At 41.6% G+C, this 20,222-nt stretch overlaps 1 long non-coding RNA gene across 3 annotated transcripts in view; it reads left to right on the top strand.

Annotated features, from left to right (window-relative positions):
* Positions 1-16,381, top strand: part of LOC136593537 (uncharacterized) — a 30,800-nt gene extending 14,419 nt beyond the window's left edge. Inside the window, exons 1-5 of one of the 3 annotated variants that reach the window (XR_010788254.1) lie at positions 1,951-2,217; positions 14,618-14,706; positions 14,782-14,847; positions 15,530-15,891; positions 16,111-16,381. This is a non-coding gene — a long non-coding RNA (uncharacterized lncRNA). Of the gene's footprint in view, positions 1-1,950; positions 2,218-14,123; positions 14,707-14,781; positions 14,848-15,529; positions 15,892-16,110 lie in introns of those variants that run through there. The other 2 variants (XR_010788253.1, XR_010788252.1) reach the window with 2 other exon arrangements.
* The last annotated feature ends 3,841 nt before the right edge of the window (positions 16,382-20,222 follow it).

Here is a 20,222-nt window from a genome sequence, read left to right as displayed (position 1 = left end):
TAATTATAAAATCCATGCGTGTCTCCTGCACAGGAGATCTGCGCGTCTTGCCACCCATAGGGATGTATTACCATCCGCATGGCAAGTAAAAGCATGCGGATATGATTTTTTTTCCAGTGTGCGAGATGCACGCATAGGAAGGAATCGCAGCATGCTTCAATTTCCAGCGGGTCCAACAGCGACGGGTTCTATTGAAATCAATGGAATCCACCCTCACCACAGCACACCTGCAGCTGTCACTGTGGAGGTGCTACAAATCCACAGGAAAGCAGGAGATTTGAAGGGAAAAAAAAAAGCCCAGACACATCCGCAGTGCTGAAGAAAGAAGATCCAGCCTGTACGGAGGGGAGCCGCGCTGGATTCGGTGAGGTAAGATAATGTTCTTCTCCTCTCCATGTCCCCGTGCACACAGGGATTCAGCAGTGTAATCCGTGCATGCAAGTGGACATAAGGCTTTAGGATTAGTTTTGACCACTCACAGATACAACTGAATATACAATTTATTCCACCATTATGGTTATAGTGTACAATCCACATGAATTAGGAGAAACAGAAAGAAACATAATTGCGGTTTCATGTCATGGTCAAAATTCTTGCAAATGGTGCAAATTTTCAGCAGTTTTTTCCTACATAGATAAGTGATAATGATGCATTATAGTAGCAGCATTCTGCTGTTTTATTACAGCTAGGCTACTAACATGACCAGCCTTTGCAATGTCTTAACCCTTTCCAATCCACTGTCTGATGTCTGAAGACATTATGATTTAAGGCTGTACAGCTCCGATGTTAGAAGACGTCCATCGGGGTTCTCTTACTGTATATTGCCAGCCTCTCTGCTGTCGGAGCCTATCCAACGTGTCACCTCATGCAGTACTTGCTTTAGCCAACAGATAGCGCCATTGTATAACAGCAGAAAAAGAGTAAGTCCCCTAGGAAAACCAGGATACAAATTGGATTGGAAAGGGTTAATAGTTGTAATAATGGTATAATGATAAGGTCTTATGATTAAAAAAAGATCAATTGATTAAATGTGTTATAATTGAGAAAGCGACCTGGCTATGTGCTAGGAAAGTAAAGGGTTTTAAAGAATACCAATACCCCTTCCCTTTTATCCATATGGCCCAGACTGCGATCATGACTTCTCCCAGTCACAACCTGTGTCTGCAGAATTTGACACATAGACATCTGTGACTCCTCAATTTTCTAGCCACCTGCCTTTGTTTTGCATACTTCTACATAATCTTCCTATCCAGAGTGGCCCAGATAGTAATAAAGCATAAGAGTATTCCCTTTTTGTGCTCTCTGTAGGCACCACAGAGTAAGTACCACTTTTAGTGCCCCATACAAAGTAAAAGTGCCTTCTTTTATACTCTCACTAAGTAATAAAATCCTATACGGGCTCCTTTAAGTAACAATGCCCCTACTGTCCCCGTTCAGTAATAATAATGCCCCTCATGGCCACCTTCTAGTAATAAAAATAATGCCTCACTTGTCCTTCTTTTGGTAATAAGAATACTCCTCCTGATCATAATAATAATATCCCCTTTGCCCCCTATTGTATGCATTAAAATTAAAAACCACATACACTCACCTGGGTTTCATGGTCACGTAATCGCTACGTCTAGTGCCAGTCCCTAGCATTGGTGAGGCTGGAGACTGATTGTAGCAACCACGTGACCGTGTAATGTGAAAATCAGTGCAAAACCAATGCTGAGTGAACTTCAGAGCCCATGAGCCGAGAAGACAGACCCCGGTGAGTAAATGTGTTTTTTTTATTTTATGTCACTTCTGCAGTCAAATTTAAAAAAAATTGTCACCCCCAGCACCGGCCCCAGGACCCAATCGACCCACTGGGAATTTTCCTGGTGAGTTCACTGGCCAGTCCACCCATGCCTATCATCAATAGAAGACCTGAGAACAAAGATCCCCATTTCAATTTTCTGGTTTCGCCTGTCGCTAGCTGGTAATTTGACTCATTTTGACCACTACATTCCTCACTGTTTATTAGCAAGAGCTAACCTACTGGCAGAAAGCTACACGATAAGATGTGCCGCTAAAGTAGAGGATGTATATATACATTGTAGCTGCATGGTGCATCAACAAATACAAATGCTGAAGGGGTTAATATTTGCAGTTTCAGTGCACTGGTGTTGATTGACAGTTCCTGATCAATTCTGAATTAAAAGGGATTTTAATATCATATAGCTACAAGAAAAAGTAAGTGAACCCTTTGTAATTAACTCTTTTTCTACATTAATTAGTAAAAAATGTGGACTGGTTGTTATATACAGGACAATTATAGACAAACAACTGTAGTTGCCTGAGGTTGGGGCCCCCACAGCTCTTGTTTGGCTATCTCATGTGGAATGTGTATGTGTGTATGTCTGTGTCATTGTTGTCACAACCAACTTGTATGTTCTTGCACCCCTGTCACCCTAACCTGCTCTGTGTGTTGTGAGCGGTTTCTGTCTGGGTTAGGATTGATTGGGGGGCAGAGTTTAATGTAGGGAGAGAGACAGAGAAGAGAAGATGTGGTAGGAGAGATCGGACACAAGAGGGAAAGCTGAGTCTCAGACCAGCCAGTCTGAGCCAATCACAAGCCAGGGAGATAGTGATACAAAGATGGTGGACCCAGCCGTCAGAGAGACTTTTTCCTCCCTGCAGCAGCGAAAGTACGAGTCAGAGCAGACCCCACGGAATCTGGAAGGAACACAGGCCTAGGCATTGTGAGTGCAAATTATCCCAACTAGGTCAGAAGTCCAATAATATTTGTGTATATTTATTAAAAGCGCCAAAATTGGGCAATTTTTTTTTAAATTCTCATTTTTTCACATTTTCAATTGTAATATAATAAATATGTACAAACATACTGTACACATTTTTGCTAGGATATATATTTCCATCCGTTTACCTTATTTTGGATGCAGATTTGAAAAGCTTTCGTTTTTTTAACCATTTAGAAGCCGTACAAATTTAACATTGATTACACTGCCCAATGATGATTTTGTTTCGGGCTCAAAATTAGCGTATTCTTATGTATTTTCATCTGCTGAATTCAAAAATCAACATACAAATGACCGATTAGCTCTTGCTTTGGAGATACAGTGACATATCATTTCTTAGAGTTTACATTCTTATTTTGTTGGAGGTTTTTTTGGGGTGGGGGTAGTTCTCACACCTCTCATCTGACATAACACAACGTTCTCCATATGTTTGTAGGTTATAAACATAATAAGTGTTGCTATGACTGAGTTTCATATTGTTTTTGCTTTACCTTTTCTCAGAATTTCTGGTTTTGGAGTGCCTTTGAAGTGTAACATTTTCTATATCAAAATGCCACAAAAATGTGTAAATTTAGTGAAGAATTTTTGTTACATTTGTGGTGAAATAACATTTTCGTCTCAGAAACGCAATCTTATAAAGACTGCCTATCAGCATTATTTTGGTATGAATGTAGGGGACCATGATAAGTCATGGGCTCCACATATATGTTTCAACTCTTGCTCAGTTAAACTACGAGATTGGCTGAAAAAAAAAAAATTATCTATGGCTTTTGCCGTGCCTATGGTTTGGCAGTAGCCTACAAACCATACAGATGACTGCTATTTCTGCTTGACTCAGCCTATAAAGGAAGGATTGTCAATGAAGAAAACAGGAACAGTTCAATACCCAAATCTTCCATCTGCTATTCCACATTCAGATAGTTGACCAGTTCCTATTCCACCCCAACATTATGAGTTTAAAGTAGAAACTGAAGAAAGTGTGGAAAAAGAAGAACTCAACAAGCCTTCCACATCCCATGACCCTGACTTTGAGGTAAAAGATGATACATGGCACAGACTGAGTCATGCGGAGTTGAGGGATCTCATTCGAAAGCTTGACTTGTCAAAGGAGAAGGCGTAACTTCTAGGGTCAAGACTACAGCAATGGAGTCTTCTCCAACGTCAGGGGGATCTGCTTCTTTTTTTCGGAATAAAACCAATCTGGTTGCTTGCTGCGACGTTAATGGCTGGATAAAATGTTTGAATCTGAACCATGATCCAACTAAATGGAGGCTATTCATAGACTCCTCCAAGCTTAGTTTGAAAGCTGTATTACTTCACAACAGCAACCGTCTTCCTTCTTTTCCTGTTGGTCATGCAGTTCACGTGAAGGAGACTTTTATGCAAACATGACAGCCCTCCTCGACTCAATCAAATATGCTGAACACAAGAGGAAAATCTAAAAGTCATGGTTGTACTCTTAGGAATGCAACTGGGGTACACTAAATACTGTTGCTTTTTATGTATGTGGGACAGTAGGGATAGGAAAATATTTGAAAAGAGGTCTGCAGCACTTGGAGTAGGGATAGGAAATCAGATTACATTCAAGCGGACTGGCCTGCAATAAATCTTGACTCTGCCGAGAAAAATGTCGTTGCTGAGCCTCTTGTGGACCCAAAAGATGTTCTTCTTCTACCCCTTCATAAAAAGCTTAGTTTAATGAAAAAACAAAATGGTAAGAATTTTGCCATGGATTTTGGTGCAGTTTGCCTTAGGTCTTAAAGGTTGAATTCTGCTCTCAAAACCCACATACAGATTTAGAATCCGCCATGTACACTCATTGTCAAAAAACAATCTCTCCCATAAGAGAAGTTGTTGGAATGGAATGAAACTTTCTCTCTGATATTTGATACAAGTAAGTGATTACAATATCAGTGCAAAAGGATAATTTATTGTGAAAAACTGACCCCTTGAAAGGAGGCTCTAGTACCCTGCTGTATCGTCTCTATCTTGCATACAAGATTTGATAAGGGGGAGCATGGAGGCTCTAGTACCCTGTTGTACCGCCTTTTGCTTGCATACAAGATGTCATAAGGGTGGGCATAGAGGTCTAATACCCTGTTGGGCCGCCTCTAGCTTGAATGCAAGATGTGATAAGAGATGCATGAAAGTTCAAGTACGCTGTTGTACTACCTCTAGCTTGGATGCAAGATATGATACAGGTGGCTATGGATGTCAGAGAAATTCTAAGTACAGCACCAATCAGGCCCACCCCACTTGCCCCGCTGCCGGCGGTAAAGAAGAAAACACCACACACGGAAGTCTGGTATAGTTCCTCACACGGGGACATGACTGCGCCGCGCGCTTTATTACAGATTACATGGGATCTCATACCCTTTGGTCTCATAACTAGAAATGGGTGATGAGCTCATTGGCTCAACTCCACCGTATAACCATATATGGAAAGTCCGGATTTCCGGCCTGAGATAGTGAAAGTTCAGATGCATAGTTGAACAGTCGTTATCTTGATATGGCGCCTCTGGCTTATGTACAGAAAATCACGTATTCAATTAACTCCAGTGCAAAGAATCACCCACTCAATTCTAAGAAAGCAGCTAAGCATGCATTCTCCATATCTCTTCTCTCCTTCACTTTAACCTTCATCCAGTTTCTTTGGACATTCTTTCTCTGTTTGCCTTGCAAAGCATCTTGTCATATCTGATGTAAGGCGAAGTATTGTTTTTCATAGAGTTAGTACATATGAGAATAAAGTTAGTATACATATAAAAAGAAAGGCACATAACTATATCTATATAAATGTATATATTCCAGTGTTTTCTTTTCTACCTACAAGGATATATATATTTCCTTCTCAAACCCCCCTAAAAACTTAATACGGAGATCAAGCACCAGACCTTGCACTCTTCCTCGGTCGCCTCTCCCTTGTGTCAGGGTTTCTCCACTGCCCGTAAGTCCCTACTCCTAGGAGGGGGGATCCCTACCTCACCTCAGAAGGAGGCCATGGATTCCCTGGGCTTATTTCCGGGCATCCATACCCTCTATCTGTACAAGTTAACACCCCACAGGGTGTCCCCTCGCCGGAAGCTAAGGTCTTCTGCACTATCCCTAGGCAAATGGGAAGTCCACTGACAGTTCATCTTAGGAGATCGGGGCAGGCGAAGTACTAGTACATTTCTCCATTCTTCTGGTAACTTACGTGGTTGGCATTATCGGAACTGGCTCTTCATCTTTTTCAAACAAGGGAAATTTTGGTGTCATATTGTCCAGTCCCTTACTCACACTCTTTTTGATCAAAGGGATAATACACATACAGAAAGTTGCATACCCAACCTCTTTCTGCTAAAATCATATCCAGGGCCACTCTAGGGCCATGGATGCAGTGGGCCCTAACTGGTCAGCTAACCCTTGTAAAGCATCTCTGGTGTAGTTTACAAATCTCTGCCGATTGTAATAGATATAATTCATCCAATCTACATTATTATTAACAGTGACAATAGCAAATAAGGACTCAAAACCTGCTTTAATCTGATCTCAAGAATTAAATTCATCCCGCACCCCCCTTGGCACTCCTATTACATCTATGTATACATGTGGATCAAAGTTACCACCTTGAGTGTCAACATCTCTCTTAGCACGATGCGGTGTTGGATTCTTACCCTCAGTGTACTCTTCATATTGCACATTTGATTGTATTAATTTGTTCTGAAACAGGGGGCTAGTGTACAGTAGTCAAAGGTGTGTGTTAGAGGAATTGTACCACATTATAGCATGTAAAGGATATGCAGGATCATGAGTTTTTTCAGTGCGAAGTGTGGATCCAAGTGGGCTTTCCTTCGAGCTTGACTGCAGTGGGGGTGGTAAGCAACATCTGGTAAGGACCTTTAAACAGGGTTTCTCTCTCAAACTTTTTACATAGACCCTGTCACCTGGGTTCAGATTGTGACACTCATCTGTAGGACCTGGGAGAAAAGCAGAGACTGCAGAATGCATTATTGACAATTCCTTGGAGAGACCTATGACAAAATTAACAAGAAAATCATTCCCCAAACTCTGATACTGTGGCATGTACCCTCCTAAGAAAAAGAAAAACCAATGGGAGACACTCAATTCAAGATTTGCCCGTTTTCTTCATTGCCTTTTGTATCTACTTTCCCACTACTCCGTGGATGGTAGGGTGTGTGAAAAGCCTGGAATATACCCAAAACAGACATGATGTGTTGCATTATTTCACCTGTGAAGTGTGTACCTTTGTTTGACTCAATCACTTCCGGTACCCCGTATCTCCGGATTACCTCATTCATGAGCTTCTATGCGGTTACCTGCTTATTTACTTTGGCAACAGAGTAGGTCTCCAACCTGAAAAACATCAACAACAACAACAAGCACATATTCATGCTTCCCAACAAGTGGGAGCTGAGTGTAGCCAATTTGCAATCCCTGAAATGGGTAGAGTGGTCTAGGCAAGTGTTATGTGGCAAATTTACTTCTGCCCTGTTGCTTACGGCAAAGATCATGCAAAATTGGACAAATGATGCAGCAGCTACAGAAAACCAAGGAGCCACCCGTCCTCGTTCATGCGTTGACATAGAGGTGCGTCTTTCCGTGCGTCAGCTGGGCCATCATGGGGCACAGGGACCGTGGTAGGCAAGTGCTGTTGACTGTTCACCATATGCTGTCCCTTTTTATTCCATTTTTCCTTTTCTTCCTTGCTGGCTTGTAACTGTAAAGTCTTTAGCATATCAAAGTTCAAAGTTTGTATCAAAGTCCAAATTCATATCAAAGTCCAAGATCATATCAAAGTCCAAGGTTTAGTCAAAGTTATTGTTAAATTCTTCTTTTCTTCTTTTCTTCCACGGCTTGAGGGCCGCTACTTTTGCTGTGTGGTCTGTGATGGTGTTGCCTCTTGCTTCTCCGGTGTAGGAATTGATGTGAGCTTTCCACTTTGTCGGGTAGAAGTAGGGCCTCCGTGAGACCGCTGCATCATTTTTAATTGGCTGTCCTGCTGAGGTAAAAAACTGTCTGGCCTTCCCTGTTGGGCCGTAATCATGAGCTATGCCAAATGCATACCGGGAGTCAGTGTAAAAGGTTGCCGTCTTACCTGTGGCCACTCTACTCGCCTCAGTGATGGCCTTTTTAGTTCCGCTTCTTGTACTGCGACATGCGGAGCATTCTGCTTTTAGGACATCTTGTTGTGTGACCACTACATATCCAGTGTGGAGTCGTCAATCACCCTGGTACCATCTATAAAAAACAACTCAAAATATGCATTGTTAACAAGGGCTTTCAGTAACTTTTTAAAACTTAAATTTTCTTGTTGCATCAATGCTAGACAATCAGGCTGATATTCTATTTCAAAAAGATCAGAATCTTGTTGCAAAAAATTTAAAAATGGCTGATTTGCAATACCTAGATCACCTATGCCTTCTCCTCCCCCCCCCCCTTTGAACCAGGATACTCAATTGTAAGAAGAGTAGCCAAGTTCAAGGTAGTATCACATTGTAAAAAGATTTGATGGATGCAGATAAGGCCTGTAAGATGTTAGCACCAATAACAGAGACATGAGTTACATCGGGGCAGAATAATCTACAAACATCTATTAATATTGGAAATGTGATATCCTTTAAGCAAATTCATTATTAATCTGATCCTGCCTGCAATGTCTTATCAAATTTGAGAGAGAGAAAAAAAAACAAAAAAACTTTTACTAGCTGCTCAAGATCCTCACCCCCTCCCTTGTGGACAAGAGGGATGAAACATTACGTCCTTTACATCATCTAGCTCCACCCCTTCGATATTGGTCGCTTGCGTCTTTTTTTTTCACACCTTCATTTCAGCTTAACCGTCCAAGCATCCACATCACAACCAAGTAAAGTCCCATGCATGGGGGGGACCTCCATCCCTAGTCAATATCTGCATCACACATCCCACATTCATCACAGCCTGAGCACTGGGCATTAACTTTCATCCATCCATGCGCTCAAGTCTGCTCCGTCACCCCCTATTGAAGGTGTCCCAGTACACACAGACGCACAGACAAAAAAAAGTTTGACAAACAAACATACATCAGTTGAAAAACATTGAGGTGAGTGCTATAATGTTATAAAGTACATGATTCTATTGAGATGAGATTGTGAATGAGCGCTATCTTTGACAAATTATGTGAAAAAAGTTTGCTGAGTGACTGAGACATTCTCTCTTTCTTATTTACTGAAGCTATTATATGCTATATTAAACGCTAAAGTATTTTAGTTTCTGTGACCCTGAGTTTGGAGTGAAATCTGAAAGCCCCCACCTTTGTAAAACCAACTGTTATCTCTCCGAATATGCATTCACTGACTGAGTTGTTTTGCATTTTCAACCCCTGTATAAGTAAGAATATACCTTAGAAATTGCTATATTTCCTGCCTTGTAAGACAGTATAATTAATTAAATTCATTATAAGCTTTCATTCCATTTAAGCAAGCAAAGATATTTTCCAGGGTCATTATTTCATTCTCTCTACTTTATCGCTTGACCTTGAAAACTAAACACAAGCTCTGCAGCTTCATGTAAACAATCTTTCTCATCTAAAAGCAAGCTCAGTTAACCATTTGCACATACAGTATATACATATATACACATATATATATCCATCTAGTATGGATTATACATATTATACACCTTTTCCTCTCTCTTTGCCAACAAATCACATGCATTGTAACCTTCTTCTCGACTTTGCTTGTTCCCCATATTTCTCTCCCTACCTAACTGCCAATGTAACCTTCAATAGACACTCTCCCGACACCCTCTTGATCACTTACTGTACTTTCCAACATTTCACTTACGGATACTTTACTAAACAAATAATGTGTACATACTTAACTCTCTCTGACTGTCTCTCTCTCCTCCTCACTCCAGCACTTTCTAGGAAACCTTGGTCTTTCAAGGCACGCTTCTTGGTCCTAAAGACCTCCTCCCAGACACCATGCTGTAATCTACCGTGCGGGTCCTTGTTACACATTTTCATAAGTTTTCTTACATTTTACACATTGGAACTCCTGTCTCTCCTCCACCAATTGATCCGCACGGCGGCGGCCCATAAAGGGCTCTGTCTTCTTTAATAAGATCTTACGCATATTAGAACAACAACAATAATAATAACACGCTCCATAGAGTGCATCCCTCTTAATTCCAAATTGTCAGCCCCTTATATACCGGCAAAACAACCGAGGGTCCTTTCTCCTATGGAACCAGCCTCACAGAATGCATCTCTCTGAAATCAAATCGTTAGCCCCATATATAAGGCAAAACAACCGAGAGTCCCTTTTTCTATGAGACCTATCTCATAGAGTGCATCTCCTCCTCTGCTAAACCATTAACTAACTAAACTAAAACCGAGGGTCCCTTCTACTATGAGACAAAATGAAAAGTAAGAGGAAAAAAAATTCTGCAGATACAACAATCTCCACTATTGTTAAAACACTATGGACTTCAAAGTACAAATAGACTACAGACTAGTTTCTGGGTGAGCGATTGGTGCGCATATCACGGTCAGTGGTCCATGACGGCAAACCCGAAGCCCACACGAGTTACCGTGTAGAACTCTTAACCCAACCCGTCCGGTCACAAAACACAGATAGTCCCTCCTGCTGCAAGACTCGCAGTGTAAAACACAACATAAATATATGCTGGTCTTACGTGGAGTTCTGTGAGTTGATCAGGCTCGGTTTGCAGCAGGACGGCTTCCCCGTGGCGTGGATCCGGGTGGACAGGGCTGCACGGCTCCGGTTTTGTCGTCCCGGGTTTCGGCACCATTTGTCAGAGAAATTCTAAGTACAGCACCAATCAGGCCCACCCCACTTGCCCCGCTGCCGGCGGTAAGGAAGAAAACACCACACACGGAAGTCTGGTATAGTTCCTCACACGGGGACATGACTGCGCCGCGCGCTTTATTACAGATTACATGGGATCTTATACCCTTTGGTCTCATAACTAGAAATGGGTGATGAGCTCATTGGCTCAACTCCACCGTATAACCATATATGGAAAGTCCGGATTTCCGGCCTGAGATAGTGAAAGTTCAGATGCATAGTTGAACAGTCGTTATCTTGATATGGCGCCTCTGGCTTATGTACAGAAAATCACATATTCAATTAACTCCAGTGCAAAGAATCACCCACTCAATTCTAAAAAAGCAGCTAAGCATGCATTCTCCATATCTCTTCTCTCCTTCACTTTAACCTTCATCCAGTTTCTTTGGACATTCTTTCTCTGTTTGCCTTGCAAAGCATCTTGGCATATCTGATGTAAGGCGAAGTATTAAGTTTTTCATAGAGTTAGTACATATGAGAATAAAGTTAGTATACATATAAAAAGAAAGGCACATAACTATATCTATATAAATGTATATATTCCATTGTTTTCTCTTATCTACCTACAAGGATATATATATTTCCTTCTCATGGAGGCTCTAGTAGTCTGCTGTACCACCTCTAGCTTACATACAAGATGTGATAAGGGCAGCATGGAGGCTCTAATACCCTGTTGTACTGCCTCTAGCTTGCATACAAGATGTGATAACGGTGGGCATAGAGGCTCTAGTATCCTGTTGTACGGCCTCTAGCTTGGATGCAAGATGTGGTACAGCATGCATGAAGGCTCTAGTACCCTGTTGTACCACCTCTAGCTTGGATGCAAGATATGATATGGGTGGCTATGGAGGCACTAGTACCCCGTTGTACCATCTCCTGCTTAGATAAAAGATGTGATATGGGCAGGCATGGAGGCTCTAGTACCCTGTTGTACCGCCTCTAGCCTGGATGCAAGATGGGATATGGGTGGGCATGGAGGCTCTAGTACCCTGTTGTACCACCTCTAGCTTGAATACAAGATGTGATACGGGGGCATTGAGGCTCTAGTACTCTGTTGGGCTGCCTCTAGCTTGGATGCAAATTGTGATACAGGGGGGCATGGAGGCTCTAGTAACCTATTGGGCTGCCTTTAGCTTGGATACAAGATGTGATACAGGCGGGTATCCTGTTGCATCATTTGCAGGGAACGGGGCTTATGGCTGGCATCAGTATTGTGGAGGGAGTGTGGGGACTCCCACTGCTTCCCTAAAAGAAGCTCTGCAACTTCCTCCTACACCAAGTCCCTCCGGCTCCTGATATGGTACTCCACTCTCCTGATGTACCACAGGATGGGGTGCCCCTGCACCAGATAGATCAAGTGCTCCTCGTCTATATAAATGTATGTCGTGTTTTTGAAAGTTGCCAACAACTCCTGCCTCCACGCTGCTCCAAACAGGCCTCCACACTGCTAAGAAGCTGATGAGCACGTCCGCTTAAATTTGCATATATTCCCATAGCAATACGCATGAAAATGCATCACAGAAACATTGCAAGACAACACAAGGCAATGCGAGAATACAGAGGGTCCTTAGGAACACATGGGCAAGAAGACATACCATTCTGAAACAAGACAGGACATGCTGCGGTTTTTAATTCTCGCAGGATCACATAAAGAGAAAAGTCGCACATGGGAATAAACACATTGAAAAAAATACATTTCATAGTTGTGTCATTTTCCGGGCTCTTGCATCGCAGAAAACTGGCGCAAGTTTCTCGCCTGTGTGATTCCGGCCTTAGAAGTAAAGAGACATTCATGTCTGAAAATTATTTTGATAGTGTATATTTTGATGTTCTGCAGCAGCTGTGGCACAGCACTAAAAAATACACCCTGCAGCTGGTAGGATAACGGTGTGAGAATGGCATTTTTTGCCACATTTTAGAGTCCTAAGGAAAATGATCATACTATATACATTTAGAAGAACTTTTATATATGGCTTTAAGCTAAGCACAAAACTTTATATTCCCAGTAAAGTAATGGAGCAGCTTAGAGTTAAGATAAGTAGGTATATTTTCATAGATGCTAAATAAACAAAAATTAACTTCAAAGTCAATTAGTTTGAATTATTATGTTTAGTTTACCTGTTTGTACAACAGCTTCTTGGATTTCGCATAAACATTCATCTTGAGCTCCCAAAGCTTTTCTGAAATTTAATTTGTTTTAAAGGGGTTGTCCCGAGGCAAAACCGCAAAATTTTATATTATTAGCCCATTCCCCCTGTCACCCCCCGTCATAAAGCAGCCCTTTTGAGCGGTTATAAACCGCATCCTACTTACAGTTTAGCAGAAATAATAACTTTTAAACTTCTCCATGTAAGATGGCGCCTGCGTTGTCCCTGGGTGCGTTCCACGGTGCAATGCTCGCTCTTCCTGGAGGCCTTCATGCGCGCTCCCGAGACGCCGGTCACGTGAGCAGGTGACTGACGTCATCGGTGGAGGCGTGCACTTGCAAATGAATGAAACGCCGCTCCAGCCGCCACATTGGCTGGTCGGCAGAAAGCGTCACAGCGGGAGGTGGAGTCTACCGGAGAAAACAGCAAACAGCTGTTTCTCCCATCTCTTGACCACACAGAAGCGCAGGTAAGTGCACCTTTCCGCGGTACTCTTTCATGCTTTTATTAGCACAGGATCATTGCCTTATGCAGTGAGTCTGTGCATGAAAAATGTATTGTGCATGCCCTGTATAGTAATGTGTCTTACATTTTTATAGTGCCTGCCATGTGCTGCGTTTTTTTTTTCCTGCTGTGTGCTGCTATCGCGACTGCAGTGTTTATTGTGCATGCCGCCTGCTTCCATTCGCCTGCCATGTGCTTATTTTTTTATTTTTTGTGCCTACCGTGTGCTTTCATGTGCCTGCCGTGTATTTTTTTTTTATTTTTTTTTGTGCCGGCTTTTTTCTTTTTTTCTTTATTTTTGTGCCTGCCGTGTGCTTTCATGTGCCTGCAGTGTATTTTATTTTATTTTTTTGTGCTTGCCGTGTGCTTTTATGTGCCTGCCGTGTGCCTGCCAGGGGTATTTTTTATTTTTTTGGTGCCTGCCGTGTGCTTCCATGTGCCTGGCGTGTTCTCGTTTTTTTTGTGCCTGCCGTGTGCTTCCATATACCTGCCGTGTGCCTTCCATGTGTTTTTTTGTTTTATTTTGTTTTTTGCCTGCCGTGTGCTTCCCTTTTTTTTTTTTGTGCCTGCTGTGTGCTTCCATGTGCCTGCCGGGTTCTAACATGTGCCTGCCGTGTGCTTCTGTGTGCCTGCCATGTGCTGCTTTTTTTTCTGTGCCTGCCGTGTGCCTGCCATGTCCTTTTTTTTTTTAATTCTTTTTTGTGCCTGCCGTGTGCTTCCATGTTTTTTTTTTTTTTTTTTTGTGCCTTCCGTGTGCTGTTTTTTTTTTTTGGTGCCTGCCGTGTGCTTCTTTTTTTGGGGGGGCCTGCCATGTGCTTCCATTTGCCTGCCGTGTGCTTCCATGTGCCTGCCGTGTGCTTCCGTTTGCTGCTTTTTTTTGTGCCTGCCGTATGCTTCCATGTGCCTGCCTTTTTTTTTTTTTTGTGCCTGCCGTGTGCTTCCATGTGCCTGCCATGTGCTGCAATGTGCATGTGACTGCAAACCGCTTTGAATCAGCATACATTCCGCACAATTCATTCATACAATTATCATGCAATCTTCGGAAAATTTGCATGGAATAGACATAGCATCTGCATGCAATCTACACACAAACACTGCCTTCAATCGACACTATTAACCTGCATTCTACATACAATATGCATGCTATCTGCCTACAGACTGCGGATAATGCTAGCTATCAACAATCTGTCCACAATCGCCCAGTAATCAATCTAAAATTTGCCTAAATTATGCCTGCCATGGACCTTTAAAAGATTGTTATTAGAAAATGCTGCTGCTTCCATAACTGTTATTGAAGTGCCACTAACTTGGTGTTTTTTTGTTTTTTTTAAAGTTTTTTTGTAGTCCAATTCAAGAACAAACATGTACCAGGAAGATCTTGAATTTGAGGAGCTTGATTATTCATCCGATTCTTTTGGAGAGGTAAGTTTTTGCTGAAAATAGAAAGGTTGCAGCAAACCAATGGTAATAAACAGAATACATTTTTTTTTTTTTTAGCAGGACTTTTAATCTGATAGCGAGGAAAATGATGAGGATTTCCCCGAAACTCGGCATTATTCGGCGGTATGTGTTGAAATATGTATAAAATTTTTTTTGTTTATTGTTTGAAACCGCAACTATGCATCAGTCCTGTACAATTTATTATTTCAATACATTATTTCATGTGTGTATATACATACACACACGTGTGTATATACATACACACACGTGTGTATATACATACACACGTGTGTGTGTGTATATACACACATGCGCGTGTGTATCTGTATATACATACACACGTAGGAACGAGTTTATGTGTATATACAGTCACACGTAGGAACGAGTGTATGTGTATATACAGTCACACGTAGGAACGAGTGTATGTGTATATACAGTCACACTTAATTACGTGTGTACACACACATTATATTTAATATATATATATATATATATATATATATATATACACACAGACACACGCGTGTACGTGTTTAGGCATACACCGGTACGCACGCGTGTACGTGTTAATGCATACACACCCGTAAGTCAGTATATACATACAAACACGTACGTACATCTGTGTATATACATACAAACTCGTACGTACGTCTGTGTATGTATGCACATATACATACAGGAATCTGTGCCCTGCCTAATAAGGATGATCATGCCGCTTTCAGCAACACCATACAATTAAAAATGTACCCCTTCCTTTTTTCCTAAAACATTAAATACAGTATTCTTCATATTAATCCCTTCTTAGGTTCAACAACAACTGGCAGACTCGCTATATGCTCAGGCGGACATAAGCAGTCTCCAGTGTTTTCAAAACGATCCGCAGGGTGCACCAGAAGCGGGTGCTTCAGGATCCACTGAAGATCCCCATGGCAGGCTTGCCAACAAAGAGTGGTGTCACTGTGGGCAGTGCATTTGCATGCCCACAGTGGCGGAGTGTGTCTGTTGTCGAGAACACAAAGTAGTCCTACAGATGTTACCAGAAGCTTGCGTATGTGTTACACAACATCCGTTATTTGCTCAGTATGCGCTTGTGCGCGAAAACATAGAACACGCGATAAGACTATCTGCACTGGTCACCCGGAGACAGTACGACACCACAAACAATAGGTATTTATTACAATTTTATTGTACAACACACAAGACAATGCAAGTATAATTTTTAACAAAGGAAAAAGTTTATTTGAAAAGGAAAAAAGGTTAGTGAAAAAGGCAACATGGAAAAACATAAGATATCAATGCGTCTTTTTTTTTTGTTTTCATGTAGACTATTAAAATTTTTTTAATAAGTTTAGAAATATTAATATATTTCCTTTCGTTTTTTCTTAGGGTTATGCGTGTGGGCGCATATCGCTCTTATACAGCGTGGATACATGGATTCTTGGGGAAAAACAATAGAATCCCCATACCAGCGTGTGTGATTAAATCAATACGGACAGCTTACCCTGATCCGCAAGGAAATTACACTGATTTCCAGTTCTACATGGACCCGACTGAAAGCAATTTGGATTTCCAGTTGAACTTGTAGGATGTTTTAATTTGTGCAATTTTGTATTCAGGCTTTACAGATTTTAAAATGTTAATACATTTTTTTGTGAAATATAGTGTGTGGTTTTTTTATTTGGAACGTCTCGACTATAATCACTAATCGTTCTATCATTATGTATATACATGACTACATATGCGTATGTTAGTGTGTATAATATATACACACACAAACTGTGGGTTGTGAGTGTATGTATTTTGACACACATATATATCTGTATGCCTGTGTATCTGTCTGCCTCTCTCTATCTATCTGTCTGCCTCTCTCTATCTATCTGCCTCTCTCTATCTATCTGCCTCTCTCTATCTATCTGCCTCTCTCTATCTATCTGCCTCTCTCTATCTATCTGCCTCTCTCTATCTGTCTGCCTCTCTCTATCTATCTGCCTCTCTCTATCTATCTGTCTGCCTCTCTCTATCTGTCTGCCTCTCTCTATCTGTCTGCCTCTCTCTATCTGTCTGCCTCTCTCTATCTGTCTGCCTCTCTCTATCTGTCTGCCTCTCTCTATCTGTCTGCCTCTCTCTATCTGTCTGCCTCTCTCTATCTATCTGTCTGCCTCTCTCTATCTATCTGTCTGCCTCTCTCTATCTGTCTGTCTGCCTCTCTCTATCTGTCTGCCTCTCTCTCTCTATCTGTCTGCCTCTCTCTCTCTATCTGTCTGCCTCTATCTGTTTTTCTGCCTGCCTGCCTGTGTATTCCTTTGCAGGTCTCTATAAGGGAGGAGGGAGCTGTCCAGTGCTGAACCTTTCCCCTGCACAGCGAGGCAAGGCTTCGTTATAGCAGGGAGCTGTCGAGTGCTGAAGTCTCAGCAGAAAGTACTGTAATAGCTGCAATGCACTCCCAACATCGATGGTGTGATGGAACAAATAGTTTTCTTCACCAAAATATGTGTGGGTATATATGCATGTACACACATATATATAGTATACGCGTGTATGTCTATGTATGCATGTATGTAACATACCCACAGGTGTGTGTGTATGTGTGTAATACATACATATATGCATACGTCTGCGTGGGTGTGTATGAGAGAGATTATATATATAAATATATATATCTCCCAGACAGACGTAACCATGTACACATGTACGCTTGTACACTTGGACAAGTGGACACTTGGACAAGTGGACACGTGGACACTTGGACAAGGTGCGCGTGCGTATGTATTCGCAAACACATGCACCTACTTTGTAAGTCATGTTAGTACAATAACTTACATCAAAAAAAATTTGCAATGAGGTATTGGTTAATAAAATGACCAAATTAAGAATTTTTGTGCAAAAACATTTTATAAATATTATGGCTATACTTTTAAATACGAGTGTCATTAATTTGGTCATTTTACCGTAAGCCCGCAATCCACGACAAGGATCCTCATTCTCTTGCGAGACCAATCTAAAAAAATTAAAAATTCCCTAACTAAAAATTCTACCGTAAAGGACCGAATTTTTTACAAAATTTAAAAAATTAATAAAAAATGTAAAATTAGTTAGAAACACCCGTGGAAAAATGCATAGGATTTATGGGATAAGACCGGCAACATTTCACATTGTACCCGTTATACATTCTATACAAAAAAGACATTTTATGCAGATGATTGCAAAGAGTAAAAAGGGATGTTAATGCGATTAACAAAAGGGACTAGAGGGCATAGGAAATAAATAAGGATAAGTGACCAAAATGTTAAATAAATATCACTATACACTAGAGATGAGCGAACGTGTTCTTAACGAACACTTACGCACCCGGACACCGGCTTTACCGAGGACTTCAGTGTCCGCGCGTAAAGATTCGGGGGGCGCCGGGGGGCGGGGAGAGGCACGGCGGCGCGGGCGGCAGCAGCGGGGAACAGGGGGGAGCCCTCTCTCTCTCCCTCTCCCCCCCACTCCCCGCCGCACCCCCCCGCGCTGCCACGGCAACCCCCGAACTTTTTTCGCCCGAGCACGGAATTGCTCGCAAAGTTCGGTGTTCGGGCGAAAAGGGGCGGAGCCGAACACGTTCGCTCATCTTTACTATACACACATGGAAATAAGATTGCAACGCACATGTAAACTATACAAAAGACAAAGTAAGTAATAAAGAGACACAGATAAAAGAGACAGACGAACCGTTGAAAATTGTAGTTCACTTATTTACAATAGACAGACATGAAACAATGGTTGCACATGATACAAAAATATTACTAAATTTTTCGTTAAAGTTTGTTGGTTTTTTGTTTTTTTTTTTATACCCACCAAAATTTTTTCTTGATTACCTTGGAAATCGACTTTGAAATTTGTGAACCAATTCCTCTTCACTGGGTTTCACAACAGGTGCAATATTATGAGGGAATTCTGAGGATTTTGAATGCCAGGAGATGGACATCTCACCTTTGGCGAACATCACAATCTCACGAATTATGTCAAATACAAATGCAATGGACTTAGGCTCATAAAGAGCTTTCAAAATTCACTGCTTCCGTGCTTTTGAGTACTCCACTCGGTAACACTTCCGGTCCTCTATCCCGTCTTCTGATTGTGTTTTTCTGAGCTTTTGAATCCTACCTACGTTGTAATTGTGGTCTAGAACAGCAAGTTGCGTTCTAGCCACCATTCCGTCATTAAAAAAATGAATTCGTTTGGGCCTGTATTTCAATACACTTGCGTGAAAAATCTCCAAATCGCCAGTGTGACAAAAATTGGAAAGATGGCGGATGTCTTTCAGTAAACTTGTTTTCAGAACCACGGTTTTGAATTTGGTATGTGCTGTAGTGTTAGGGGCTAACCAAGCGGTGGTTGGTTCAAGAAGGGCGTGACTGCAGCGGTGATATTGGGCATTGTTCTCCCACTCGTGAACGTTGATAATGTGATTTGTTGCCGATTTCCATTTTTCTACCAGTAATTCGGGATTTTTTTGACTGGTATGCGAACACCACCACAGATGATTTTTGAGGCTCGATATCCACGGGGAAATGGTTGCGCAGTGTGTGCTTTTGGAAGCCACAAGCAACTGCTTGCCGACAGCTTTGGCCACATGCCAGACATCAAATTCATGCATAATTTCTGGGAATTCCTGGCGCATTACCTTACGTATGGAGACATGCCGATTAGTTGTGACTATTTGAATGTTTAATTCATCGGCGATCAATTCAATTAGTGTTTTCTGGAATGCAGTGGTTTCGAGCGAAACTGACGAAGCAGGTGGAACAAGTTGTTCCAACGTGAAGCCCACAATTTTTTTTGCTCTTCAACTCCAAAAAAGTATAAACGGTGTACTTTGCTGAAAAACCCAGGCTATCGGATTGCCCATCGCCAGCTAAATACAAGGGTGTTGATTTCATTTCTGCTATTAGATTTGCCCTCTACTGCATCCAATGATTATCTATCACTGAGAATAATAAGTGATGTTGGTGGCGGTAGAAAGTGGTTTTTGAGATTCCTTGAAGTTTCAGAATATGTAGCATATTACTAACTTTTGCAAAATTAGATCTGCTAAGAAGGACACTGGAAGCAAGTAAAATGTTCCCCGCCGGGCAATTGTGGATGAGTGGTTGGCTTCGCCACAAGTTGCAGGTGTAGCCTCTTTCACAGAAAGATTTCACAATTACCATTGATCCCTTTGGGAAAATCTTGACATGAGTTAGTTTAAGAAAGCATTGATTTCGGTAAGGGCAAGGGATCATTGAAAATAAACCCATCAAGGAGCTTTTGAAAACTATGTACTTTTCTTCAGCGGATGGGTCCATCTCTGTTGGAGCTAAGGTTACAAATTCTGGTAAGGGGTAGCTCAAGGGGTTATTGGAATCAGAAGGAATGGCAAAATCCTCACTACCGGAACTCTCCGATGCTTGCGATGCTTTGAATGTCGAGTCGTTTTGATCATCAGAAAAAACACTTGAAAGGCTTTCCTCAAAAGT

The sequence above is a fragment of the Eleutherodactylus coqui genome, unplaced genomic scaffold (assembly GCF_035609145.1).
Source record: "Eleutherodactylus coqui strain aEleCoq1 unplaced genomic scaffold, aEleCoq1.hap1 HAP1_SCAFFOLD_312, whole genome shotgun sequence".
Classification (NCBI taxonomy): Eukaryota; Metazoa; Chordata; class Amphibia; order Anura; family Eleutherodactylidae; genus Eleutherodactylus; species Eleutherodactylus coqui.
Note: the sequence above shows the minus strand (reverse complement) of the source record. Positions and strands in the feature narration are given on the sequence as shown.